Below are 27,112 nucleotides of genomic sequence, written 5' to 3' on the forward strand. Positions count from 1 at the left end.
CTAATCAACCAAACTTTTTGGGTTGGGTTCTCTTTTATAGTCTGCAGGCATTAAATGAAAGAAGTCAGTGTTCCAGCAGAAGGAGACAACGTTTCAGAAAAGGCATTGTAGCAAACCAAAAAAGAAATTTTAAGCGCAGCAGAGTAACCAGCGCACATACCTGTTAGCTCAGGTGAGTTTAAAAGGCTGCTGTTGATAACAAGGGCATTTGCTAAATAGATGGTGTGTGTGCAACAATATACTGAAAGGTCAATTATATTGTGAAGCTTATCTCACCACCTGTAGTTATTTAGGTGAAAGCTCCAAAATGCTTGCCTAATATGTCTGTTTATCCAAAAGGAAGTAAAAAGGGAGAGCTAGAAAGATAGCATTGCATCACATTACATGGCAATGCAATGCACAGTTGCTGAAGTTGAACCAAAATGAGCTTGTAATCTGGCTTCTGCAACTTTGAACATGAAAAATCCAATGAGGAGAAGAAAAGCAAAGCCAAAGAGTCCATCCCAAAATCCGACAAACAAGCAAAATGAACAAAAAACATTGAATTCAATTCTTTCTGATTTTAGAAACTGCATTAAAGAAGGGGTGCACCGGTCCTGGAGATACTGCAATACCAGGTCAATGCGTGGAGTGGACAGAGCAAGCTCTTTTTCCATCTCCCTGTTCTAAAAATCCATTTAATATATGGTCCCCAGATAGGGGACGTATCAGATATTAAACTGATAAGAACAGATACTACACTTGATCTTAGCCAAAAGGCCGAGAAGCGATAACCAGAATTGGTTTCAAACTACGGAGCCACCCAAGGATCCTGAAAAGTCCATTTGTGGAGATGAGCTCCTGGACTCCCGTTAAGAAGACATGTTGTCAACCTCTAGATCCCTTACATGCCTGCACTTTTCGGCTTGCTGCTGCTGCAATCCACGCGTTTTAGATCTGCATAACTCCACCTCTTTAAACACAGCACCTTCACCCCCTGCTGTTCCCACCCGCCTCAACACCGTTGGAAGGGAGGAGAACCAATTAAGGCGGGGGGTGGGGTGGAACGAGCAGCTGTCTACCCTTAGCAGGAGGGCTCCTGATTACATACCTCTCCTGCTGCTGCTGCTGCTGGCTGTCCAGCAGCAGACTGAAGGTGGCTGCTGCTGTGCACAGGTATATAAAGGCTCAGAGCCTATTATGACACGCGCAGCCAGCGTTCCATTGCCACATTCCATCTACTGCAGGCAGGATACCTGGCTGGCTGAATGTCGCTGAGAAGATCACAGAGACCGCCATAAGCAACAGTTTAACAGAATGCCACAGACTAATCAACCAAACTTTTTGGGTTGGGTTCTCTTTTATAGTCTGCAGGCATTAAATGAAAGAAGTCAGTGTTCCAGCAGAAGGAGACAACGTTTCAGAAAAGGCATTGTAGCAAACCAAAAAAGAAATTTTAAGCGCAGCAGAGTAACCAGCGCACATACCTGTTAGCTCAGGTGAGTTTAAAAGGCTGCTGTTGATAACAAGGGCATTTGCTAAATAGATGGTGTGTGTGCAACAATATACTGAAAGGTCAATTATATTGTGCAGCTTATCTCACCACCTGTAGTTATTTAGGTGAAAGCTCCAAAATGCTTGCCTAATATGTCTGTTTATCCAAAAGGAAGTAAAAAGGGAGAGCTAGAAAGATAGCATTGCATCACATTACATGGCAATGCAATGCACAGTTGCTGAAGTTGAACCAAAATGAGCTTGTAATCTGGCTTCTGCAACTTTGAACATGAAAAATCCAATGAGGAGAAGAAAAGCAAAGCCAAAGAGTCCATCCCAAAATCCGACAAACAAGCAAAATGAACAAAAAACATTGAATTCAATTCTTTCTGATTTTAGAAACTGCATTAAAGAAGGGGTGCACCGGTCCTGGAGATACTGCAATACCAGGTCAATGCGTGGAGTGGACAGAGCAAGCTCTTTTTCCATCTCCCTGTTCTAAAAATCCATTTAATATATGGTCCCCAGATAGGGGACGTATCAGATATTAAACTGATAAGAACAGATACTACACTTGATCTTAGCCAAAAGGCCGAGAAGCGATAACCAGAATTGGTTTCAAACTACGGAGCCACCCAAGGATCCTGAAAAGTCCATTTGTGGAGATGAGCTCCTGGACTCCCGTTAAGAAGACATGTTGTCAACCTCTAGATCCCTTACATGCCTGCACTTTTCGGCTTGCTGCTGCTGCAATCCACGCGTTTTAGATCTGCATAACTCCACCTCTTTAAACACAGCACCTTCACCCCCTGCTGTTCCCACCCGCCTCAACACCGTTGGAAGGGAGGAGAACCAATTAAGGCGGGGGGTGGGGTGGAACGAGCAGCTGTCTACCCTTAGCAGGAGGGCTCCTGATTACATACCTCTCCTGCTGCTGCTGCTGCTGGCTGTCCAGCAGCAGACTGAAGGTGGCTGCTACTGTGCACAGGTATATAAAGGCTCAGAGCCTATTATGACACGCGCAGCCAGCGTTCCATTGCCACATTCCATCTACTGCAGGCAGGATACCTGGCTGGCTGAATGTCGCTGAGAAGCTCACAGAGACCGCCATAAGCAACAGTTTAACAGAATGCCACAGACTAATCAACCAAACTTTTTGGGTTGGGTTCTCTTTCATAGTCTGCAGGCATTAAATGAAAGAAGTCAGTGTTCCAGCAGAAGGAGACAACGTTTCAGAAAAGGCATTGTAGCAAACCAAAAAAGAAATTTTAAGCGCAGCAGAGTAACCAGCGCATATACCTGTTAGCTCAGGTGAGTTTAAAAGGCTGCTGTTGATAACAAGGGCATTTGCTAAATAGATGGTGTGTGTGCAACAATATACTGAAAGGTCAATTATATTGTGCAGCTTATCTCACCACCTGTAGTTATTTAGGTGAAAGCTCCAAAATGCTTGCCTAATATGTCTGTTTATCCAAAAGGAAGTAAAAAGGGAGAGCTAGAAAGATAGCATTGCATCACATTACATGGCAATGCAATGCACAGTTGCTGAAGTTGAACCAAAATGAGCTTGTAATCTGGCTTCTGCAACTTTGAACATGAAAAATCCAATGAGGAGAAGAAAAGCAAAGCCAAAGAGTCCATCCCAAAATCCGACAAACAAGCAAAATGAACAAAAAACATTGAATTCAATTCTTTCTGATTTTAGAAACTGCATTAAAGAAGGGGTGCACCGGTCCTGGAGATACTGCAATACCAGGTCAATGCGTGGAGTGGACAGAGCAAGCTCTTTTTCCATCTCCCTGTTCTAAAAATCCATTTAATATATGGTCCCCAGATAGGGGACGTATCAGATATTAAACTGATAAGAACAGATACTACACTTGATCTTAGCCAAAAGGCCGAGAAGCGATAACCAGAATTGGTTTCAAACTACGGAGCCACCCAAGGATCCTGAAAAGTCCATTTGTGGAGATGAGCTCCTGGACTCCCGTTAAGAAGACATGTTGTCAACCTCTAGATCCCTTACATGCCTGCACTTTTCGGCTTGCTGCTGCTGCAATCCACGCGTTTTAGATCTGCATAACTCCACCTCTTTAAACACAGCACCTTCACCCCCTGCTGTTCCCACCCGCCTCAACACCGTTGGAAGGGAGGAGAACCAATTAAGGCGGGGGGGTGGGGTGGAACGAGCAGCTGTCTACCCTTAGCAGGAGGGCTCCTGATTACATACCTCTCCTGCTGCTGCTGCTGCTGGCTGTCCAGCAGCAGACTGAAGGTGGCTGCTGCTGTGCACAGGTATATAAAGGCTCAGAGCCTATTATGACACGCGCAGCCAGCGTTCCATTGCCACATTCCATCTACTGCAGGCAGGATACCTGGCTGGCTGAATGTCGCTGAGAAGCTCACAGAGACCGCCATAAGCAACAGTTTAACAGAATGCCACAGACTAATCAACCAAACTTTTTGGGTTGGGTTCTCTTTTATAGTCTGCAGGCATTAAATGAAAGAAGTCAGTGTTCCAGCAGAAGGAGACAACGTTTCAGAAAAGGCATTGTAGCAAACCAAAAAAGAAATTTTAAGCGCAGCAGAGTAACCAGCGCACATACCTGTTAGCTCAGGTGAGTTTAAAAGGCTGCTGTTGATAACAAGGGCATTTGCTAAATAGATGGTGTGTGTGCAACAATATACTGAAAGGTCAATTATATTGTGCAGCTTATCTCACCACCTGTAGTTATTTAGGTGAAAGCTCCAAAATGCTTGCCTAATATGTCTGTTTATCCAAAAGGAAGTAAAAAGGGAGAGCTAGAAAGATAGCATTGCATCACATTACATGGCAATGCAATGCACAGTTGCTGAAGTTGAACCAAAATGAGCTTGTAATCTGGCTTCTGCAACTTTGAACATGAAAAATCCAATGAGGAGAAGAAAAGCAAAGCCAAAGAGTCCATCCCAAAATCCGACAAACAAGCAAAATGAACAAAAAACATTGAATTCAATTCTTTCTGATTTTAGAAACTGCATTAAAGAAGGGGTGCACCGGTCCTGGAGATACTGCAATACCAGGTCAATGCGTGGAGTGGACAGAGCAAGCTCTTTTTCCATCTCCCTGTTCTAAAAATCCATTTAATATATGGTCCCCAGATAGGGGACGTATCAGATATTAAACTGATAAGAACAGATACTACACTTGATCTTAGCCAAAAGGCCGAGAAGCGATAACCAGAATTGGTTTCAAACTACGGAGCCACCCAAGGATCCTGAAAAGTCCATTTGTGGAGATGAGCTCCTGGACTCCCGTTAAGAAGACATGTTGTCAACCTCTAGATCCCTTACATGCCTGCACTTTTCGGCTTGCTGCTGCTGCAATCCACGCGTTTTAGATCTGCATAACTCCACCTCTTTAAACACAGCACCTTCACCCCCTGCTGTTCCCACCCGCCTCAACACCGTTGGAAGGGAGGAGAACCAATTAAGGCGGGGGGTGGGGTGGAACGAGCAGCTGTCTACCCTTAGCAGGAGGGCTCCTGATTACATACCTCTCCTGCTGCTGCTGCTGCTGGCTGTCCAGCAGCAGACTGAAGTTGGCTGCTGCTGTGCACAGGTATATAAAGGCTCAGAGCCTATTATGACACGCGCAGCCAGCGTTCCATTGCCACATTCCATCTACTGCAGGCAGGATACCTGGCTGGCTGAATGTCGCTGAGAAGCTCACAGAGACCGCCATAAGCAACAGTTTAACAGAATGCCACAGACTAATCAACCAAACTTTTTGGGTTGGGTTCTCTTTTATAGTCTGCAGGCATTAAATGAAAGAAGTCAGTGTTCCAGCAGAAGGAGACAACGTTTCAGAAAAGGCATTGTAGCAAACCAAAAAAGAAATTTTAAGCGCAGCAGAGTAACCAGCGCACATACCTGTTAGCTCAGGTGAGTTTAAAAGGCTGCTGTTGATAACAAGGGCATTTGCTAAATAGATGGTGTGTGTGCAACAATATACTGAAAGGTCAATTATATTGTGCAGCTTATCTCACCACCTGTAGTTATTTAGGTGAAAGCTCCAAAATGCTTGCCTAATATGTCTGTTTATCCAAAAGGAAGTAAAAAGGGAGAGCTAGAAAGATAGCATTGCATCACATTACATGGCAATGCAATGCACAGTTGCTGAAGTTGAACCAAAATGAGCTTGTAATCTGGCTTCTGCAACTTTGAACATGAAAAATCCAATGAGGAGAAGAAAAGCAAAGCCAAAGAGTCCATCCCAAAATCCGACAAACAAGCAAAATGAACAAAAAACATTGAATTCAATTCTTTCTGATTTTAGAAACTGCATTAAAGAAGGGGTGCACCGGTCCTGGAGATACTGCAATACCAGGTCAATGCGTGGAGTGGACAGAGCAAGCTCTTTTTCCATCTCCCTGTTCTAAAAATCCATTTAATATATGGTCCCCAGATAGGGGACGTATCAGATATTAAACTGATAAGAACAGATACTACACTTGATCTTAGCCAAAAGGCCGAGAAGCGATAACCAGAATTGGTTTCAAACTACGGAGCCACCCAAGGATCCTGAAAAGTCCATTTGTGGAGATGAGCTCCTGGACTCCCGTTAAGAAGACATGTTGTCAACCTCTAGATCCCTTACATGCCTGCACTTTTCGGCTTGCTGCTGCTGCAATCCACGCGTTTTAGATCTGCATAACTCCACCTCTTTAAACACAGCACCTTCACCCCCTGCTGTTCCCACCCGCCTCAACACCGTTGGAAGGGAGGAGAACCAATTAAGGCGGGGGGGTGGGGTGGAACGAGCAGCTGTCTACCCTTAGCAGGAGGGCTCCTGATTACATACCTCTCCTGCTGCTGCTGCTGCTGGCTGTCCAGCAGCAGACTGAAGGTGGCTGCTGCTGTGCACAGGTATATAAAGGCTCAGAGCCTATTATGACACGCGCAGCCAGCGTTCCATTGCCACATTCCATCTACTGCAGGCAGGATACCTGGCTGGCTGAATGTCGCTGAGAAGCTCACAGAGACCGCCATAAGCAACAGTTTAACAGAATGCCACAGACTAATCAACCAAACTTTTTGGGTTGGGTTCTCTTTTATAGTCTGCAGGCATTAAATGAAAGAAGTCAGTGTTCCAGCAGAAGGAGACAATGTTTCAGAAAAGGCATTGTAGCAAACCAAAAAAGAAATTTTAAGCGCAGCAGAGTAACCAGCGCACATACCTGTTAGCTCAGGTGAGTTTAAAAGGCTGCTGTTGATAACAAGGGCATTTGCTAAATAGATGGTGTGTGTGCAACAATATACTGAAAGGTCAATTATATTGTGCAGCTTATCTCACCACCTGTAGTTATTTAGGTGAAAGCTCCAAAATGCTTGCCTAATATGTCTGTTTATCCAAAAGGAAGTAAAAAGGGAGAGCTAGAAAGATAGCATTGCATCACATTACATGGCAATGCAATGCACAGTTGCTGAAGTTGAACCAAAATGAGCTTGTAATCTGGCTTCTGCAACTTTGAACATGAAAAATCCAATGAGGAGAAGAAAAGCAAAGCCAAAGAGTCCATCCCAAAATCCGACAAACAAGCAAAATGAACAAAAAACATTGAATTCAATTCTTTCTGATTTTAGAAACTGCATTAAAGAAGGGGTGCACCGGTCCTGGAGATACTGCAATACCAGGTCAATGCGTGGAGTGGACAGAGCAAGCTCTTTTTCCATCTCCCTGTTCTAAAAATCCATTTAATATATGGTCCCCAGATAGGGGACGTATCAGATATTAAACTGATAAGAACAGATACTACACTTGATCTTAGCCAAAAGGCCGAGAAGCGATAACCAGAATTGGTTTCAAACTACGGAGCCACCCAAGGATCCTGAAAAGTCCATTTGTGGAGATGAGCTCCTGGACTCCCGTTAAGAAGACATGTTGTCAACCTCTAGATCCCTTACATGCCTGCACTTTTCGGCTTGCTGCTGCTGCAATCCACGCGTTTTAGATCTGCATAACTCCACCTCTTTAAACACAGCACCTTCACCCCCTGCTGTTCCCACCCGCCTCAACACCGTTGGAAGGGAGGAGAACCAATTAAGGCGGGGGGGTGGGGTGGAACGAGCAGCTGTCTACCCTTAGCAGGAGGGCTCCTGATTACATACCTCTCCTGCTGCTGCTGCTGCTGGCTGTCCAGCAGCAGACTGAAGGTGGCTGCTGCTGTGCACAGGTATATAAAGGCTCAGAGCCTATTATGACACGCGCAGCCAGCGTTCCATTGCCACATTCCATCTACTGCAGGCAGGATACCTGGCTGGCTGAATGTCGCTGAGAAGCTCACAGAGACCGCCATAAGCAACAGTTTAACAGAATGCCACAGACTAATCAACCAAACTTTTTGGGTTGGGTTCTCTTTTATAGTCTGCAGGCATTAAATGAAAGAAGTCAGTGTTCCAGCAGAAGGAGACAACGTTTCAGAAAAGGCATTGTAGCAAACCAAAAAAGAAATTTTAAGCGCAGCAGAGTAACCAGCGCACATACCTGTTAGCTCAGGTGAGTTTAAAAGGCTGCTGTTGATAACAAGGGCATTTGCTAAATAGATGGTGTGTGTGCAACAATATACTGAAAGGTCAATTATATTGTGCAGCTTATCTCACCACCTGTAGTTATTTAGGTGAAAGCTCCAAAATGCTTGCCTAATATGTCTGTTTATCCAAAAGGAAGTAAAAAGGGAGAGCTAGAAAGATAGCATTGCATCACATTACATGGCAATGCAATGCACAGTTGCTGAAGTTGAACCAAAATGAGCTTGTAATCTGGCTTCTGCAACTTTGAACATGAAAAATCCAATGAGGAGAAGAAAAGCAAAGCCAAAGAGTCCATCCCAAAATCCGACAAACAAGCAAAATGAACAAAAAACATTGAATTCAATTCTTTCTGATTTTAGAAACTGCATTAAAGAAGGGGTGCACCGGTCCTGGAGATACTGCAATACCAGGTCAATGCGTGGAGTGGACAGAGCAAGCTCTTTTTCCATCTCCCTGTTCTAAAAATCCATTTAATATATGGTCCCCAGATAGGGGACGTATCAGATATTAAACTGATAAGAACAGATCAGGTTTCAACATAATTTATTAAGTGCGTAAAAGATGGTTTACAATCAAAAACAACAACACAAACAGTACATTATTAAAACACAGAATTCCACCCATAAAAACCCCATATACGATTAGCATCCCTCCTCCCAATACATTTGACATCCCTCAAGTAATAAATATACATCTGGCTAAAAGCAATTTTAAGACAATCCTTCACAGAAATAGCATCACGTTTAAAAAGTAAAATATTGCGTGCCTTCCAAAGGGCGTCTTTAAAACAGTTAATCATACACCAACATATACAATACTGTTGAGGGGTCGGACATTTAAAAAGGCCATATAAAACATATTCATGGTTAAAATCTCTTAAACCGCAAGTCCATTTTAAAAGAATCCCAACTTTGTGCCAAAGTTCCTGTGCAAATGGGCAATTCCACATAAGGTGCAAGGTGGTTTCGTCATTAACACATGAGTCTCTGGGGCATTTGGCTCTGGCCACCAGGCCTCTCCTGTGTTGAAATTCTCTGGTGGGGAGGCACTGGTGGACCACCATCCATGCGATATCCTTATGTCCATTTGCTAAGAATTTCCCGAAGACATTCTTCCAAACTTGCTTCGATCTCTCTTCTGAGAAATTTACTATGGGGGTCACATCTTCATTCCTCCTCAGAAAAGATAAAAGCTTCTTGCGGTCTTTAAAAATGTCCATATTAAAATCACCAAGGCTATAAAATCGAACAGTCTTTTCTAAGATTGCTTGGTGTTTGGGGGGGCATAGTAAAACAGGGGAATTCAACGACAACTTAAACCATCTTTTAAAAATCATCCCACAAGTATATTTTAAAAAATAACTTAGCGCACTATTACCATTAAAATGTTTGAAACAAAAGCAGAAATAATTTAAATACAAATAAATATGTAAATCGGGGACATCCCTTCCGCCGTTCATTTTATTCTTCCTCATTATTTCTCGCCTTAATTTTTCCATTTTGGAGTTCCATAAAAACATAAAGATCATCCTAGTCATTTTTTTAATTAAAACATCAGAGGGGGGGTACACCATAGCTATATACAGTATGAGGGGTAACAACACTGATTTTATAATTAAAATTTTCCCCTCCATTGTTAGGGACCTCAAACCCCAAAATGATATTTTCTTTGACATTTTTTCTATGACATTCTCCCAGCTTTGAGTTCCCACATTCTCCTCGTTAAAAACAACTCCAAGAATTTTTACATTGTCTCGTTTTATAGTGAGCTGCGGGAGTTGGGCGGTGTCCCAGGATCCCAAAGTCAGACATTCAGATTTATTTAAATTAAGTTTAAACCCGGATGCCTGGGAAAAAAATTCAATGCGCAACACCGCCCTCCGGAGGGAAGCAGGGTCCACGCACACAACTGTCACGTCATCCATGTAGCCAAAGACTCTCACATCACTGCCACCTCCGCCTGGAACAGGAACCCCTCTAATCACTTTGTCTTTCCTTATTGCGCTCAGCAGGGGCTCCATGGCGCAGATGAACAGGATGGGCGACAAGGGGCATCCCTGCTTCACTCCGGACTCAAGGGGAACTCCATCTGTTAAAAAGCCATTAAGAGAAATTTGACTAAAACAATTTTTATATAAAATCTTAATACAATTTAAAAGCATATTAGGGATACCCATTCTTTTTAAAACTCTAAAAAGAAATCTATGAGAGACTCTATCGAAAGCTTTTTCAAAATCTAGGGCTAAAAGAGCTACATTTTGACCCCGGTCTCTGGAATACCAAATTACATCCCTTAATACGTTTAAAACCTCTGAAATACTTCTGCCTGGTACACTACAAACCTGCTCAGGCTGGATTAGTTTGGCAATGACACTCCTGAGCCGGTCTGCAACCACCTTAGCAAGTACCTTGTAATCAACATTTAGGAGAGTTATGGGTCTCCAATTCGCTAGAGTACTGCGGTCACCTTTTTTATATATCAAAGACACCACTCCTCTCCTCCACGAAAATGGCAACTGTTCACAAATAAAAACTTCTTTAAAAAGCATAAAAAGGTCCTCTTTTAAAATGTCCCAAAAAGTAAGGTAAAATTCTACAGGTAGTCCGTCACACCCAGGTGCTTTACCCTTAGAGAAACTTTTAAAAACATAAAATAATTCCTCTAAAACAATATCGCGTTCTAAAAACTCCTGGTCTGTAAAATTTAACTTAAAATCGAGATCATTAAGAGCATCAGATAAAAAGGACTCATCTATACACTTTTTACTAAAAAGATGCTTATAAAAGTTAAAAGTAGCATTCAACATTCCCTGCATAGATGTTTCACCCTCTAGATTTGTGATCACTTCTCTTTTATCCATGACTTTTTTGAAGAAGAAGCGAGAGCACTTCTCCCCCTCCTCCAAGTGCTGCACTCTAGAGTTAAAAATAATCTCTTTCCCCTTTGTGTCTATGCAGTTCTGAATTTCAGTTTTTAGGCTAGCAATATCATCTCCCACCTCCACCCCTAGCTCTTTGAATTTAAAAAGTGTTTGCAGTTTGGTGTTAAGATCACTAAAACATCTTTTTTTCTCTCTAGCTTTACGTCTCCCTGCTTTTATAAAAAACATTCTGACTTTTTTTTTAAAATTTTCCCACCAGGTTACCATAGGGGCATCAGAAGGTTTTTGTCGCCGCCAGGCTTGATAGGCTTTACCAAAGTCTTGTCGAATCAGAGGGTCCTCCAGCAGGTAAGTACTTAGACGCCAGAGGCCCCTGTTGACCCTCTGTTCATCCCGGTATTCTAGATGCACCTCCAAGCCCTTATGGTCAGAAAATATATTTGATGTTAAAACACATTTTACAGGGTTAAAATCATCTGATAGGAAAATAAAATCGATCCTGGAGGACACCCCTCTTCCGGACCACGTATAACCAGGGTCCGTCGGCAGGAGTGACCTCCACGCATCGCATAATTTAAAATCAGTTATAAAATCTTTCAATAGATGACATGACTTATCCAATTTGCGTAAAGGGTCACCCCCTGCTCGTTGTTCACTAGCACAAAGACAATTAAAATCACCCCCTACGACCAGGGGAGATGACCCAGTACAGTACAATGGCAATATCCCAAATAAATTAATTCTCTCTTGCTTATCAGGGGGAGCATAAATATTCATTACACGTAGGGTAAAACCATTAAATTTAAAATGCACTAAAACCACTCTGCCTGGTACTATTTCTGTGACAGCATTTATAGTAATATTTCTCCCACGACAGAGGAAGCCCACCCCCGCTGACTTGTTGTCATTGGAGCCAGACCAGATGGAGGGCCCCAGTCTCCAATCTGTCTTGATATCATTATAATTTAGTGCATGTTGTATCCCGCATTCCTGTAATAAACATATGTCAAAGTCAGTGGTTTCTAAATACTTGAATAGAGCAGCCCTACGAACTGGGCTCTTTAATGACCTCACATTCAGTGAGACAAGTCTTATTGTGGGCATTCATAGGTCAGGGTGGTGGATCTTCCATGAGGACACCTGACTCAAAGCCCTGTATATCAAATTGCTCCAGGACATCCGGGCTAGAAGACCCAAACGACTCGATATTCTGTGAGCCGGCGGTTGCCCCCTCGTAGGTCACAGGTTCCCAGCCACATTCCAGGAGACGCTGGGGATTCGACATTCCGTCTCTTTTTCGGGGCAGACTCCACTAGGTCACTGGTGCAGTCCTCCTCTTCCTCCACCTCCTCCAGGGGGGGAGACTGGTCCATCAGGACAAGATCAGCAACACAGATTTCCTGATGTTCGCCACCTAGAAGCAAAGCCCCCTCATCTGGCTGGCTAATCGCCCTGGAAGATCCTGAGGCCATCGCTGCGTGGTCCCCTGTAGCCAACCGCACAGGGGCACCACCCTCCAGCCCAACAGGATCGGTATCGGGAACCATCGATACGGAGGATACCCTCCCAGAAGGAGGACCCCCCCGCTCCGGTCCATGCGAGGTCCGCCCATCGTTAAGGGACTTCGATGCAGGTGCCGCCCCAGAGGGGCCTCCGGCTCCCTGCTCCATCCCAGCCTTCTCGCCCTTCGAACCGCCCTCCGACGCCGGCCTGCCAGTGAAGACCGGTGGGCGCATCGGCTCAGCTTCAGAAGATGCAGCTTCTGCGTAGGTCCTGGTCCTGGTCCTGTTGGGGCATCCTCGGAACATGTGCCCCGCCTCACCGCAGAGATTACATTTCCTCCCAGCGGGACAGTCCTTCATTAAATGTCCGTAACAGCTGCAATTATTGCAGCGGTCTACTTTCCTGCCCGTGCAGGACGTTTGGGTATGACCCATTTGTCCACAGTTCCTGCAACATACTGGCATTCCAGGATAAAATAAGTAGCCTCTGCTCTTACCGATTACGAAGGTTGAGGGAGGGTGTAGCATTCCTCCCACTCCACTAAGGTCCCTCTTTAGACGGGCCATATACCTTCTCTTGCCGCACCAGAAGCCTACCGCGTTCTTCACAGTACCCAGGTATCTCAGATCATCACAATAGCGGGTAAGGTAGGTCGAGATGTCTGCAGCTTCCACAAAGGGGTTCGGGAAATGCACCACGATGGGGATCTCGTCATAAGCATACAAGAGACAAAAGGTTAGTCCATCCAACTCATCTAAGTAGTTTTTCTCGTTTACCTTTTGTACGAGTTGCTGACAGCATCCCTGGCTCTTGAAGGTGATGGTGTATGTCCCCTTGTACTCGTTGTCCTGGAAGCAGAATATGTCTTCCCGCCGAAACTCCAGAACTCCAAGAAGAATCCTATGGCAGATGTAGTCCAAATTCTTCTCCATCCTCGATGCTGCTCCAACTTCAATCCTCACGGTGTTCCGCATCCGGGCATCACCCGATGAATATGTGAGCGTTGCCGGCATCCTTCACTCAGGAACGTACCGACTCTTCTCTCTGAAAGGCGCAAGCCTTCATGGGATCCCTTCCCGTTGCTCCCGGACTAATCCTTCCTCCCAATAGCAGCAGGGGGGTTAAGTCCCTCCGAAGAGGAACGATCCCCCCAGGCCGAGAGAAAGGGTACCAAGAGCACCTCACAGGCAAGACCACACAGGTAAACCTGATAGATCGTGCCAAAAGGCCGAGAAGCGATAACCAGAATTGGTTTCAAACTACGGAGCCACCCAAGGATCCTGAAAAGTCCATTTGTGGAGATGAGCTCCTGGACTCCCGTTAAGAAGACATGTTGTCAACCTCTAGATCCCTTACATGCCTGCACTTTTCGGCTTGCTGCTGCTGCAATCCACGCGTTTTAGATCTGCATAACTCCACCTCTTTAAACACAGCACCTTCACCCCCTGCTGTTCCCACCCGCCTCAACACCGTTGGAAGGGAGGAGAACCAATTAAGGCGGGGGGTGGGGTGGAACGAGCAGCTGTCTACCCTTAGCAGGAGGGCTCCTGATTACATACCTCTCCTGCTGCTGCTGCTGCTGGCTGTCCAGCAGCAGACTGAAGGTGGCTGCTGCTGTGCACAGGTATATAAAGGCTCAGAGCCTATTATGACACGCGCAGCCAGCGTTCCATTGCCACATTCCATCTACTGCAGGCAGGATACCTGGCTGGTTGAATGTCGCTGAGAAGCTCACAGAGACCGCCATAAGCAACAGTTTAACAGAATGCCACAGACTAATCAACCAAACTTTTTGGGTTGGGTTCTCTTTTATAGTCTGCAGGCATTAAATGAAAGAAGTCAGTGTTCCAGCAGAAGGAGACAACGTTTCAGAAAAGGCATTGTAGCAAACCAAAAAAGAAATTTTAAGCGCAGCAGAGTAACCAGCGCACATACCTGTTAGCTCAGGTGAGTTTAAAAGGCTGCTGTTGATAACAAGGGCATTTGCTAAATAGATGGTGTGTGTGCAACAATATACTGAAAGGTCAATTATATTGTGCAGCTTATCTCACCACCTGTAGTTATTTAGGTGAAAGCTCCAAAATGCTTGCCTAATATGTCTGTTTATCCAAAAGGAAGTAAAAAGGGAGAGCTAGAAAGATAGCATTGCATCACATTACATGGCAATGCAATGCACAGTTGCTGAAGTTGAACCAAAATGAGCTTGTAATCTGGCTTCTGCAACTTTGAACATGAAAAATCCAATGAGGAGAAGAAAAGCAAAGCCAAAGAGTCCATCCCAAAATCCGACAAACAAGCAAAATGAACAAAAAACATTGAATTCAATTCTTTCTGATTTTAGAAACTGCATTAAAGAAGGGGTGCACCGGTCCTGGAGATACTGCAATACCAGGTCAATGCGTGGAGTGGACAGAGCAAGCTCTTTTTCCATCTCCCTGTTCTAAAAATCCATTTAATATATGGTCCCCAGATAGGGGACGTATCAGATATTAAACTGATAAGAACAGATACTACACTTGATCTTAGCCAAAAGGCCGAGAAGCGATAACCAGAATTGGTTTCAAACTACGGAGCCACCCAAGGATCCTGAAAAGTCCATTTGTGGAGATGAGCTCCTGGACTCCCGTTAAGAAGACATGTTGTCAACCTCTAGATCCCTTACATGCCTGCACTTTTCGGCTTGCTGCTGCTGCAATCCACGCGTTTTAGATCTGCATAACTCCACCTCTTTAAACACAGCACCTTCACCCCCTGCTGTTCCCACCCGCCTCAACACCGTTGGAAGGGAGGAGAACCAATAAAGGCGGGGGGTGGGGTGGAACGAGCAGCTGTCTACCCTTAGCAGGAGGGCTCCTGATTACATACCTCTCCTGCTGCTGCTGCTGCTGGCTGTCCAGCAGCAGACTGAAGGTGGCTGCTGCTGTGCACAGGTATATAAAGGCTCAGAGCCTATTATGACACGCGCAGCCAGCGTTCCATTGCCACATTCCATCTACTGCAGGCAGGATACCTGGCTGGCTGAATGTCGCTGAGAAGCTCACAGAGACCGCCATAAGCAACAGTTTAACAGAATGCCACAGACTAATCAACCAAACTTTTTGGGTTGGGTTCTCTTTTATAGTCTGCAGGCATTAAATGAAAGAAGTCAGTGTTCCAGCAGAAGGAGACAACGTTTCAGAAAAGGCATTGTAGCAAACCAAAAAAGAAATTTTAAGCGCAGCAGAGTAACCAGCGCACATACCTGTTAGCTCAGGTGAGTTTAAAAGGCTGCTGTTGATAACAAGGGCATTTGCTAAATAGATGGTGTGTGTGCAACAATATACTGAAAGGTCAATTATATTGTGCAGCTTATCTCACCACCTGTAGTTATTTAGGTGAAAGCTCCAAAATGCTTGCCTAATATGTCTGTTTATCCAAAAGGAAGTAAAAAGGGAGAGCTAGAAAGATAGCATTGCATCACATTACATGGCAATGCAATGCACAGTTGCTGAAGTTGAACCAAAATGAGCTTGTAATCTGGCTTCTGCAACTTTGAACATGAAAAATCCAATGAGGAGAAGAAAAGCAAAGCCAAAGAGTCCATCCCAAAATCCGACAAACAAGCAAAATGAACAAAAAACATTGAATTCAATTCTTTCTGATTTTAGAAACTGCATTAAAGAAGGGGTGCACCGGTCCTGGAGATACTGCAATACCAGGTCAATGCGTGGAGTGGACAGAGCAAGCTCTTTTTCCATCTCCCTGTTCTAAAAATCCATTTAATATATGGTCCCCAGATAGGGGACGTATCAGATATTAAACTGATAAGAACAGATACTACACTTGATCTTAGCCAAAAGGCCGAGAAGCGATAACCAGAATTGGTTTCAAACTACGGAGCCACCCAAGGATCCTGAAAAGTCCATTTGTGGAGATGAGCTCCTGGACTCCCGTTAAGAAGACATGTTGTCAACCTCTAGATCCCTTACATGCCTGCACTTTTCGGCTTGCTGCTGCTGCAATCCACGCGTTTTAGATCTGCATAACTCCACCTCTTTAAACACAGCACCTTCACCCCCTGCTGTTCCCACCCGCCTCAACACCGTTGGAAGGGAGGAGAACCAATTAAGGCGGGGGGTGGGGTGGAACGAGCAGCTGTCTACCCTTAGCAGGAGGGCTCCTGATTACATACCTCTCCTGCTGCTGCTGCTGCTGCTGGCTGTCCAGCAGCAGACTGAAGGTGGCTGCTGCTGTGCACAGGTATATAAAGGCTCAGAGCCTATTATGACACGCGCAGCCAGCGTTCCATTGCCACATTCCATCTACTGCAGGCAGGATACCTGGCTGGCTGAATGTCGCTGAGAAGCTCACAGAGACCGCCATAAGCAACAGTTTAACAGAATGCCACAGACTAATCAACCAAACTTTTTGGGTTGGGTTCTCTTTTATAGTCTGCAGGCATTAAATGAAAGAAGTCAGTGTTCCAGCAGAAGGAGACAACGTTTCAGAAAAGGCATTGTAGCAAACCAAAAAAGAAATTTTAAGCGCAGCAGAGTAACCAGCGCACATACCTGTTAGCTCAGGTGAGTTTAAAAGGCTGCTGTTGATAACAAGGGCATTTGCTAAATAGATGGTGTGTGTGCAACAATATACTGAAAGGTCAATTATATTGTGCAGCTTATCTCACCACCTGTAGTTATTTAGGTGAAAGCTCCAAAATGCTTGCCTAATATGTCTGTTTATCCAAAAGGAAGTAAAAAGGGAGAGCTAGAAAGATAGCATTGCATCACATTACATGGCAATGCAATGCACAGTTGCTGAAGTTGAACCAAAATGAGCTTGTAATCTGGCTTCTGCAACTTTGAACATGAAAAATCCAATGAGGAGAAGAAAAGCAAAGCCAAAGAGTCCATCCCAAAATCCGACAAACAAGCAAAATGAACAAAAAACATTGAATTCAATTCTTTCTGATTTTAGAAACTGCATTAAAGAAGGGGTGCACCGGTCCTGGAGATACTGCAATACCAGGTCAATGCGTGGAGTGGACAGAGCAAGCTCTTTTTCCATCTCCCTGTTCTAAAAATCCATTTAATATATGGTCCCCAGATAGGGGACGTATCAGATATTAAACTGATAAGAACAGATACTACACTTGATCTTAGCCAAAAGGCCGAGAAGCGATAACCAGAATTGGTTTCAAACTACGGAGCCACCCAAGGATCCTGAAAAGTCCATTTGTGGAGATGAGCTCCTGGACTCCCGTTAAGAAGACATGTTGTCAACCTCTAGATCCCTTACATGCCTGCACTTTTCGGCTTGCTGCTGCTGCAATCCACGCGTTTTAGATCTGCATAACTCCACCTCTTTAAACACAGCACCTTCACCCCCTGCTGTTCCCACCCGCCTCAACACCGTTGGAAGGGAGGAGAACCAATTAAGGCGGGGGGTGGGGTGGAACGAGCAGCTGTCTACCCTTAGCAGGAGGGCTCCTGATTACATACCTCTCCTGCTGCTGCTGCTGCTGGCTGTCCAGCAGCAGACTGAAGGTGGCTGCTGCTGTGCACAGGTATATAAAGGCTCAGAGCCTATTATGACACGCGCAGCCAGCGTTCCATTGCCACATTCCATCTACTGCAGGCAGGATACCTGGCTGGCTGAATGTCGCTGAGAAGCTCACAGAGACCGCCATAAGCAACAGTTTAACAGAATGCCACAGACTAATCAACCAAACTTTTTGGGTTGGGTTCTCTTTTATAGTCTGCAGGCATTAAATGAAAGAAGTCAGTGTTCCAGCAGAAGGAGACAACGTTTCAGAAAAGGCATTGTAGCAAACCAAAAAAGAAATTTTAAGCGCAGCAGAGTAACCAGCGCACATACCTGTTAGCTCAGGTGAGTTTAAAAGGCTGCTGTTGATAACAAGGGCATTTGCTAAATAGATGGTGTGTGTGCAACAATATACTGAAAGGTCAATTATATTGTGCAGCTTATCTCACCACCTGTAGTTATTTAGGTGAAAGCTCCAAAATGCTTGCCTAATATGTCTGTTTATCCAAAAGGAAGTAAAAAGGGAGAGCTAGAAAGATAGCATTGCATCACATTACATGGCAATGCAATGCACAGTTGCTGAAGTTGAACCAAAATGAGCTTGTAATCTGGCTTCTGCAACTTTGAACATGAAAAATCCAATGAGGAGAAGAAAAGCAAAGCCAAAGAGTCCATCCCAAAATCCGACAAACAAGCAAAATGAACAAAAAACATTGAATTCAATTCTTTCTGATTTTAGAAACTGCATTAAAGAAGGGGTGCACCGGTCCTGGAGATACTGCAATACCAGGTCAATGCGTGGAGTGGACAGAGCAAGCTCTTTTTCCATCTCCCTGTTCTAAAAATCCATTTAATATATGGTCCCCAGATAGGGGACGTATCAGATATTAAACTGATAAGAACAGATACTACACTTGATCTTAGCCAAAAGGCCGAGAAGCGATAACCAGAATTGGTTTCAAACTACGGAGCCACCCAAGGATCCTGAAAAGTCCATTTGTGGAGATGAGCTCCTGGACTCCCGTTAAGAAGACATGTTGTCAACCTCTAGATCCCTTACATGCCTGCACTTTTCGGCTTGCTGCTGCTGCAATCCACGCGTTTTAGATCTGCATAACTCCACCTCTTTAAACACAGCACCTTCACCCCCTGCTGTTCCCACCCGCCTCAACACCGTTGGAAGGGAGGAGAACCAATAAAGGCGGGGGGTGGGGTGGAACGAGCAGCTGTCTACCCTTAGCAGGAGGGCTCCTGATTACATACCTCTCCTGCTGCTGCTGCTGCTGGCTGTCCAGCAGCAGACTGAAGGTGGCTGCTGCTGTGCACAGGTATATAAAGGCTCAGAGCCTATTATGACACGCGCAGCCAGCGTTCCATTGCCACATTCCATCTACTGCAGGCAGGATACCTGGCTGGCTGAATGTCGCTGAGAAGCTCACAGAGACCGCCATAAGCAACAGTTTAACAGAATGCCACAGACTAATCAACCAAACTTTTTGGGTTGGGTTCTCTTTTATAGTCTGCAGGCATTAAATGAAAGAAGTCAGTGTTCCAGCAGAAGGAGACAACGTTTCAGAAAAGGCATTGTAGCAAACCAAAAAAGAAATTTTAAGCGCAGCAGAGTAACCAGCGCACATACCTGTTAGCTCAGGTGAGTTTAAAAGGCTGCTGTTGATAACAAGGGCATTTGCTAAATAGATGGTGTGTGTGCAACAATATACTGAAAGGTCAATTATATTGTGCAGCTTATCTCACCACCTGTAGTTATTTAGGTGAAAGCTCCAAAATGCTTGCCTAATATGTCTGTTTATCCAAAAGGAAGTAAAAAGGGAGAGCTAGAAAGATAGCATTGCATCACATTACATGGCAATGCAATGCACAGTTGCTGAAGTTGAACCAAAATGAGCTTGTAATCTGGCTTCTGCAACTTTGAACATGAAAAATCCAATGAGGAGAAGAAAAGCAAAGCCAAAGAGTCCATCCCAAAATCCGACAAACAAGCAAAATGAACAAAAAACATTGAATTCAATTCTTTCTGATTTTAGAAACTGCATTAAAGAAGGGGTGCACCGGTCCTGGAGATACTGCAATACCAGGTCAATGCGTGGAGTGGACAGAGCAAGCTCTTTTTCCATCTCCCTGTTCTAAAAATCCATTTAATATATGGTCCCCAGATAGGGGACGTATCAGATATTAAACTGATAAGAACAGATACTACACTTGATCTTAGCCAAAAGGCCGAGAAGCGATAACCAGAATTGGTTTCAAACTACGGAGCCACCCAAGGATCCTGAAAAGTCCATTTGTGGAGATGAGCTCCTGGACTCCCGTTAAGAAGACATGTTGTCAACCTCTAGATCCCTTACATGCCTGCACTTTTCGGCTTGCTGCTGCTGCAATCCACGCGTTTTAGATCTGCATAACTCCACCTCTTTAAACACAGCACCTTCACCCCCTGCTGTTCCCACCCGCCTCAACACCGTTGGAAGGGAGGAGAACCAATTAAGGCGGGGGGTGGGGTGGAACGAGCAGCTGTCTACCCTTAGCAGGAGGGCTCCTGATTACATACCTCTCCTGCTGCTGCTGCTGCTGCTGGCTGTCCAGCAGCAGACTGAAGGTGGCTGCTGCTGTGCACAGGTATATAAAGGCTCAGAGCCTATTATGACACGCGCAGCCAGCGTTCCATTGCCACATTCCATCTACTGCAGGCAGGATACCTGGCTGGCTGAATGTCGCTGAGAAGCTCACAGAGACCGCCATAAGCAACAGTTTAACAGAATGCCACAGACTAATCAACCAAACTTTTTGGGTTGGGTTCTCTTTTATAGTCTGCAGGCATTAAATGAAAGAAGTCAGTGTTCCAGCAGAAGGAGACAACGTTTCAGAAAAGGCATTGTAGCAAACCAAAAAAGAAATTTTAAGCGCAGCAGAGTAACCAGCGCACATACCTGTTAGCTCAGGTGAGTTTAAAAGGCTGCTGTTGATAACAAGGGCATTTGCTAAATAGATGGTGTGTGTGCAACAATATACTGAAAGGTCAATTATATTGTGCAGCTTATCTCACCACCTGTAGTTATTTAGGTGAAAGCTCCAAAATGCTTGCCTAATATGTCTGTTTATCCAAAAGGAAGTAAAAAGGGAGAGCTAGAAAGATAGCATTGCATCACATTACATGGCAATGCAATGCACAGTTGCTGAAGTTGAACCAAAATGAGCTTGTAATCTGGCTTCTGCAACTTTGAACATGAAAAATCCAATGAGGAGAAGAAAAGCAAAGCCAAAGAGTCCATCCCAAAATCCGACAAACAAGCAAAATGAACAAAAAACATTGAATTCAATTCTTTCTGATTTTAGAAACTGCATTAAAGAAGGGGTGCACCGGTCCTGGAGATACTGCAATACCAGGTCAATGCGTGGAGTGGACAGAGCAAGCTCTTTTTCCATCTCCCTGTTCTAAAAATCCATTTAATATATGGTCCCCAGATAGGGGACGTATCAGATATTAAACTGATAAGAACAGATACTACACTTGATCTTAGCCAAAAGGCCGAGAAGCGATAACCAGAATTGGTTTCAAACTACGGAGCCACCCAAGGATCCTGAAAAGTCCATTTGTGGAGATGAGCTCCTGGACTCCCGTTAAGAAGACATGTTGTCAACCTCTAGATCCCTTACATGCCTGCACTTTTCGGCTTGCTGCTGCTGCAATCCACGCGTTTTAGATCTGCATAACTCCACCTCTTTAAACACAGCACCTTCACCCCCTGCTGTTCCCACCCGCCTCAACACCGTTGGAAGGGAGGAGAACCAATTAAGGCGGGGGGTGGGGTGGAACGAGCAGCTGTCTACCCTTAGCAGGAGGGCTCCTGATTACATACCTCTCCTGCTGCTGCTGCTGCTGGCTGTCCAGCAGCAGACTGAAGGTGGCTGCTGCTGTGCACAGGTATATAAAGGCTCAGAGCCTATTATGACACGCGCAGCCAGCGTTCCATTGCCACATTCCATCTACTGCAGGCAGGATACCTGGCTGGCTGAATGTCGCTGAGAAGCTCACAGAGACCGCCATAAGCAACAGTTTAACAGAATGCCACAGACTAATCAACCAAACTTTTTGGGTTGGGTTCTCTTTTATAGTCTGCAGGCATTAAATGAAAGAAGTCAGTGTTCCAGCAGAAGGAGACAACGTTTCAGAAAAGGCATTGTAGCAAACCAAAAAAGAAATTTTAAGCGCAGCAGAGTAACCAGCGCACATACCTGTTAGCTCAGGTGAGTTTAAAAGGCTGCTGTTGATAACAAGGGCATTTGCTAAATAGATGGTGTGTGTGCAACAATATACTGAAAGGTCAATTATATTGTGCAGCTTATCTCACCACCTGTAGTTATTTAGGTGAAAGCTCCAAAATGCTTGCCTAATATGTCTGTTTATCCAAAAGGAAGTAAAAAGGGAGAGCTAGAAAGATAGCATTGCATCACATTACATGGCAATGCAATGCACAGTTGCTGAAGTTGAACCAAAATGAGCTTGTAATCTGGCTTCTGCAACTTTGAACATGAAAAATCCAATGAGGAGAAGAAAAGCAAAGCCAAAGAGTCCATCCCAAAATCCGACAAACAAGCAAAATGAACAAAAAACATTGAATTCAATTCTTTCTGATTTTAGAAACTGCATTAAAGAAGGGGTGCACGGGGTCCTGGAGATACTGCAATACCAGGTCAATGCGTGGAGTGGACAGAGCAAGCTCTTTTTCCATCTCCCTGTTCTAAAAATCCATTTAATATATGGTCCCCAGATAGGGGACGTATCAGATATTAAACTGATAAGAACAGATACTACACTTGATCTTAGCCAAAAGGCCGAGAAGCGATAACCAGAATTGGTTTCAAACTACGGAGCCACCCAAGGATCCTGAAAAGTCCATTTGTGGAGATGAGCTCCTGGACTCCCGTTAAGAAGACATGTTGTCAACCTCTAGATCCCTTACATGCCTGCACTTTTCGGCTTGCTGCTGCTGCAATCCACGCGTTTTAGATCTGCATAACTCCACCTCTTTAAACACAGCACCTTCACCCCCTGCTGTTCCCACCCGCCTCAACACCGTTGGAAGGGAGGAGAACCAATTAAGGCGGGGGGTGGGGTGGAACGAGCAGCTGTCTACCCTTAGCAGGAGGGCTCCTGATTACATACCTCTCCTGCTGCTGCTGCTGCTGGCTGTCCAGCAGCAGACTGAAGGTGGCTGCTGCTGTGCACAGGTATATAAAGGCTCAGAGCCTATTATGACACGCGCAGCCAGCGTTCCATTGCCACATTCCATCTACTGCAGGCAGGATACCTGGCTGGCTGAATGTCGCTGAGAAGCTCACAGAGACCGCCATAAGCAACAGTTTAACAGAATGCCACAGACTAATCAACCAAACTTTTTGGGTTGGGTTCTCTTTTATAGTCTGCAGGCATTAAATGAAAGAAGTCAGTGTTCCAGCAGAAGGAGACAACGTTTCAGAAAAGGCATTGTAGCAAACCAAAAAAGAAATTTTAAGCGCAGCAGAGTAACCAGCGCACATACCTGTTAGCTCAGGTGAGTTTAAAAGGCTGCTGTTGATAACAAGGGCATTTGCTAAATAGATGGTGTGTGTGCAACAATATACTGAAAGGTCAATTATATTGTGCAGCTTATCTCACCACCTGTAGTTATTTAGGTGAAAGCTCCAAAATGCTTGCCTAATATGTCTGTTTATCCAAAAGGAAGTAAAAAGGGAGAGCTAGAAAGATAGCATTGCATCACATTACATGGCAATGCAATGCACAGTTGCTGAAGTTGAACCAAAATGAGCTTGTAATCTGGCTTCTGCAACTTTGAACATGAAAAATCCAATGAGGAGAAGAAAAGCAAAGCCAAAGAGTCCATCCCAAAATCCGACAAACAAGCAAAATGAACAAAAAACATTGAATTCAATTCTTTCTGATTTTAGAAACTGCATTAAAGAAGGGGTGCACCGGTCCTGGAGATACTGCAATACCAGGTCAATGCGTGGAGTGGACAGAGCAAGCTCTTTTTCCATCTCCCTGTTCTAAAAATCCATTTAATATATGGTCCCCAGATAGGGGACGTATCAGATATTAAACTGATAAGAACAGATACTACACTTGATCTTAGCCAAAAGGCCGAGAAGCGATAACCAGAATTGGTTTCAAACTACGGAGCCACCCAAGGATCCTGAAAAGTCCATTTGTGGAGATGAGCTCCTGGACTCCCGTTAAGAAGACATGTTGTCAACCTCTAGATCCCTTACATGCCTGCACTTTTCGGCTTGCTGCTGCTGCAATCCACGCGTTTTAGATCTGCATAACTCCACCTCTTTAAACACAGCACCTTCACCCCCTGCTGTTCCCACCCGCCTCAACACCGTTGGAAGGGAGGAGAACCAATTAAGGCGGGGGGTGGGGTGGAACGAGCAGCTGTCTACCCTTAGCAGGAGGGCTCCTGATTACATACCTCTCCTGCTGCTGCTGCTGCTGGCTGTCCAGCAGCAGACTGAAGGTGGCTGCTGCTGTGCACAGGTATATAAAGGCTCAGAGCCTATTATGACACGCGCAGCCAGCGTTCCATTGCCACATTCCATCTACTGCAGGCAGGATACCTGGCTGGCTGAATGTCGCTGAGAAGCTCACAGAGACCGCCATAAGCAACAGTTTAACAGAATGCCACAGACTAATCAACCAAACTTTTTGGGTTGGGTTCTCTTTTATAGTCTGCAGGCATTAAATGAAAGAAGTCAGTGTTCCAGCAGAAGGAGACAACGTTTCAGAAAAGGCATTGTAGCAAACCAAAAAAGAAATTTTAAGCGCAGCAGAGTAACCAGCGCACATACCTGTTAGCTCAGGTGAGTTTAAAAGGCTGCTGTTGATAACAAGGGCATTTGCTAAATAGATGGTGTGTGTGCAACAATATACTGAAAGGTCAATTATATTGTGCAGCTTATCTCACCACCTGTAGTTATTTAGGTGAAAGCTCCAAAATGCTTGCCTAATATGTCTGTTTATCCAAAAGGAAGTAAAAAGGGAGAGCTAGAAAGATAGCATTGCATCACATTACATGGCAATGCAATGCACAGTTGCTGAAGTTGAACCAAAATGAGCTTGTAATCTGGCTTCTGCAACTTTGAACATGAAAAATCCAATGAGGAGAAGAAAAGCAAAGCCAAAGAGTCCATCCCAAAATCCGACAAACAAGCAAAATGAACAAAAAACATTGAATTCAATTCTTTCTGATTTTAGAAACTGCATTAAAGAAGGGGTGCACCGGTCCTGGAGATACTGCAATACCAGGTCAATGCGTGGAGTGGACAGAGCAAGCTCTTTTTCCATCTCCCTGTTCTAAAAATCCATTTAATATATGGTCCCCAGATAGGGGACGTATCAGATATTAAACTGATAAGAACAGATACTACACTTGATCTTAGCCAAAAGGCCGAGAAGCGATAACCAGAATTGGTTTCAAACTACGGAGCCACCCAAGGATCCTGAAAAGTCCATTTGTGGAGATGAGCTCCTGGACTCCCGTTAAGAAGACATGTTGTCAACCTCTAGATCCCTTACATGCCTGCACTTTTCGGCTTGCTGCTGCTGCAATCCACGCGTTTTAGATCTGCATAACTCCACCTCTTTAAACACAGCACCTTCACCCCCTGCTGTTCCCACCCGCCTCAACACCGTTGGAAGGGAGGAGAACCAATTAAGGCGGGGGGTGGGGTGGAACGAGCAGCTGTCTACCCTTAGCAGGAGGGCTCCTGATTACATACCTCTCCTGCTGCTGCTGCTGCTGGCTGTCCAGCAGCAGACTGAAGGTGGCTGCTGCTGTGCACAGGTATATAAAGGCTCAGAGCCTATTATGACACGCGCAGCCAGCGTTCCATTGCCACATTCCATCTACTGCAGGCAGGATACCTGGCTGGCTGAATGTCGCTGAGAAGCTCACAGAGACCGCCATAAGCAACAGTTTAACAGAATGCCACAGACTAATCAACCAAACTTTTTGGGTTGGGTTCTCTTTTATAGTCTGCAGGCATTAAATGAAAGAAGTCAGTGTTCCAGCAGAAGGAGACAACGTTTCAGAAAAGGCATTGTAGCAAACCAAAAAAGAAATTTTAAGCGCAGCAGAGTAACCAGCGCACATACCTGTTAGCTCAGGTGAGTTTAAAAGGCTGCTGTTGATAACAAGGGCATTTGCTAAATAGATGGTGTGTGTGCAACAATATACTGAAAGGTCAATTATATTGTGCAGCTTATCTCACCACCTGTAGTTATTTAGGTGAAAGCTCCAAAATGCTTGCCTAATATGTCTGTTTATCCAAAAGGAAGTAAAAAGGGAGAGCTAGAAAGATAGCATTGCATCACATTACATGGCAATGCAATGCACAGTTGCTGAAGTTGAACCAAAATGAGCTTGTAATCTGGCTTCTGCAACTTTGAACATGAAAAATCCAATGAGGAGAAGAAAAGCAAAGCCAAAGAGTCCATCCCAAAATCCGACAAACAAGCAAAATGAACAAAAAACATTGAATTCAATTCTTTCTGATTTTAGAAACTGCATTAAAGAAGGGGTGCACCGGTCCTGGAGATACTGCAATACCAGGTCAATGCGTGGAGTGGACAGAGCAAGCTCTTTTTCCATCTCCCTGTTCTAAAAATCCATTTAATATATGGTCCCCAGATAGGGGACGTATCAGATATTAAACTGATAAGAACAGATACTACACTTGATCTTAGCCAAAAGGCCGAGAAGCGATAACCAGAATTGGTTTCAAACTACGGAGCCACCCAAGGATCCTGAAAAGTCCATTTGTGGAGATGAGCTCCTGGACTCCCGTTAAGAAGACATGTTGTCAACCTCTAGATCCCTTACATGCCTGCACTTTTCGGCTTGCTGCTGCTGCAATCCACGCGTTTTAGATCTGCATAACTCCACCTCTTTAAACACAGCACCTTCACCCCCTGCTGTTCCCACCCGCCTCAACACCGTTGGAAGGGAGGAGAACCAATTAAGGCGGGGGGTGGGGTGGAACGAGCAGCTGTCTACCCTTAGCAGGAGGGCTCCTGATTACATACCTCTCCTGCTGCTGCTGCTGCTGGCTGTCCAGCAGCAGACTGAAGGTGGCTGCTGC

At 44.8% G+C, this 27,112-nt stretch overlaps 17 non-coding genes across 17 annotated transcripts; all 17 read right to left on the bottom strand.

The window, feature by feature from the left end:
- Positions 1-580: 580 nt before the first annotated feature.
- Positions 581-771, bottom strand: LOC141232053 (U2 spliceosomal RNA). Its single transcript, XR_012298319.1, has one exon. It is a non-coding gene; the product is annotated as a U2 spliceosomal RNA (small nuclear RNA).
- Positions 772-1,886: 1,115 nt separating this feature from the next.
- Positions 1,887-2,077, bottom strand: LOC141232054 (U2 spliceosomal RNA). Its single transcript, XR_012298320.1, has one exon. It is a non-coding gene; the product is annotated as a U2 spliceosomal RNA (small nuclear RNA).
- Positions 2,078-3,192: 1,115 nt separating this feature from the next.
- LOC141232055 (U2 spliceosomal RNA) lies at positions 3,193-3,383 on the bottom strand. The gene has a single exon (XR_012298321.1). It is a non-coding gene; the product is annotated as a U2 spliceosomal RNA (small nuclear RNA).
- Positions 3,384-4,499: 1,116 nt separating this feature from the next.
- Positions 4,500-4,690, bottom strand: LOC141232056 (U2 spliceosomal RNA). Its single transcript, XR_012298322.1, has one exon. It is a non-coding gene; the product is annotated as a U2 spliceosomal RNA (small nuclear RNA).
- A 1,115-nt stretch (positions 4,691-5,805) lies between these two features.
- Positions 5,806-5,996, bottom strand: LOC141232058 (U2 spliceosomal RNA). Its single transcript, XR_012298324.1, has one exon. It is a non-coding gene; the product is annotated as a U2 spliceosomal RNA (small nuclear RNA).
- A 1,116-nt stretch (positions 5,997-7,112) lies between these two features.
- LOC141232059 (U2 spliceosomal RNA) lies at positions 7,113-7,303 on the bottom strand. Its single transcript, XR_012298325.1, has one exon. It is a non-coding gene; the product is annotated as a U2 spliceosomal RNA (small nuclear RNA).
- A 1,116-nt stretch (positions 7,304-8,419) lies between these two features.
- LOC141231834 (U2 spliceosomal RNA) lies at positions 8,420-8,609 on the bottom strand. Its single transcript, XR_012298138.1, has one exon. It is a non-coding gene; the product is annotated as a U2 spliceosomal RNA (small nuclear RNA).
- A 6,176-nt stretch (positions 8,610-14,785) lies between these two features.
- On the bottom strand, positions 14,786-14,976 carry LOC141232060 (U2 spliceosomal RNA). Its single transcript, XR_012298326.1, has one exon. It is a non-coding gene; the product is annotated as a U2 spliceosomal RNA (small nuclear RNA).
- A 1,115-nt stretch (positions 14,977-16,091) lies between these two features.
- LOC141232061 (U2 spliceosomal RNA) lies at positions 16,092-16,282 on the bottom strand. Its single transcript, XR_012298327.1, has one exon. It is a non-coding gene; the product is annotated as a U2 spliceosomal RNA (small nuclear RNA).
- Positions 16,283-17,400: 1,118 nt separating this feature from the next.
- Positions 17,401-17,591, bottom strand: LOC141232062 (U2 spliceosomal RNA). Its single transcript, XR_012298328.1, has one exon. It is a non-coding gene; the product is annotated as a U2 spliceosomal RNA (small nuclear RNA).
- A 1,115-nt stretch (positions 17,592-18,706) lies between these two features.
- LOC141232063 (U2 spliceosomal RNA) lies at positions 18,707-18,897 on the bottom strand. Its single transcript, XR_012298329.1, has one exon. It is a non-coding gene; the product is annotated as a U2 spliceosomal RNA (small nuclear RNA).
- A 1,115-nt stretch (positions 18,898-20,012) lies between these two features.
- LOC141232064 (U2 spliceosomal RNA) lies at positions 20,013-20,203 on the bottom strand. The gene has a single exon (XR_012298330.1). It is a non-coding gene; the product is annotated as a U2 spliceosomal RNA (small nuclear RNA).
- A 1,118-nt stretch (positions 20,204-21,321) lies between these two features.
- Positions 21,322-21,512, bottom strand: LOC141232065 (U2 spliceosomal RNA). The gene has a single exon (XR_012298331.1). It is a non-coding gene; the product is annotated as a U2 spliceosomal RNA (small nuclear RNA).
- A 1,115-nt stretch (positions 21,513-22,627) lies between these two features.
- LOC141231782 (U2 spliceosomal RNA) lies at positions 22,628-22,819 on the bottom strand. The gene has a single exon (XR_012298091.1). It is a non-coding gene; the product is annotated as a U2 spliceosomal RNA (small nuclear RNA).
- Positions 22,820-23,934: 1,115 nt separating this feature from the next.
- Positions 23,935-24,125, bottom strand: LOC141232066 (U2 spliceosomal RNA). Its single transcript, XR_012298332.1, has one exon. It is a non-coding gene; the product is annotated as a U2 spliceosomal RNA (small nuclear RNA).
- A 1,115-nt stretch (positions 24,126-25,240) lies between these two features.
- LOC141232067 (U2 spliceosomal RNA) lies at positions 25,241-25,431 on the bottom strand. The gene has a single exon (XR_012298333.1). It is a non-coding gene; the product is annotated as a U2 spliceosomal RNA (small nuclear RNA).
- Positions 25,432-26,546: 1,115 nt separating this feature from the next.
- LOC141232069 (U2 spliceosomal RNA) lies at positions 26,547-26,737 on the bottom strand. Its single transcript, XR_012298335.1, has one exon. It is a non-coding gene; the product is annotated as a U2 spliceosomal RNA (small nuclear RNA).
- Positions 26,738-27,112: the final 375 nt, after the last annotated feature.

The sequence above is a fragment of the Phyllobates terribilis genome, unplaced genomic scaffold, assembly GCF_046119375.1.
Source record: "Phyllobates terribilis strain yellow unplaced genomic scaffold, ASM4611937v1 Scaffold_538__1_contigs__length_1162401, whole genome shotgun sequence".
Taxonomy (NCBI): domain Eukaryota; kingdom Metazoa; phylum Chordata; class Amphibia; order Anura; family Dendrobatidae; genus Phyllobates; species Phyllobates terribilis.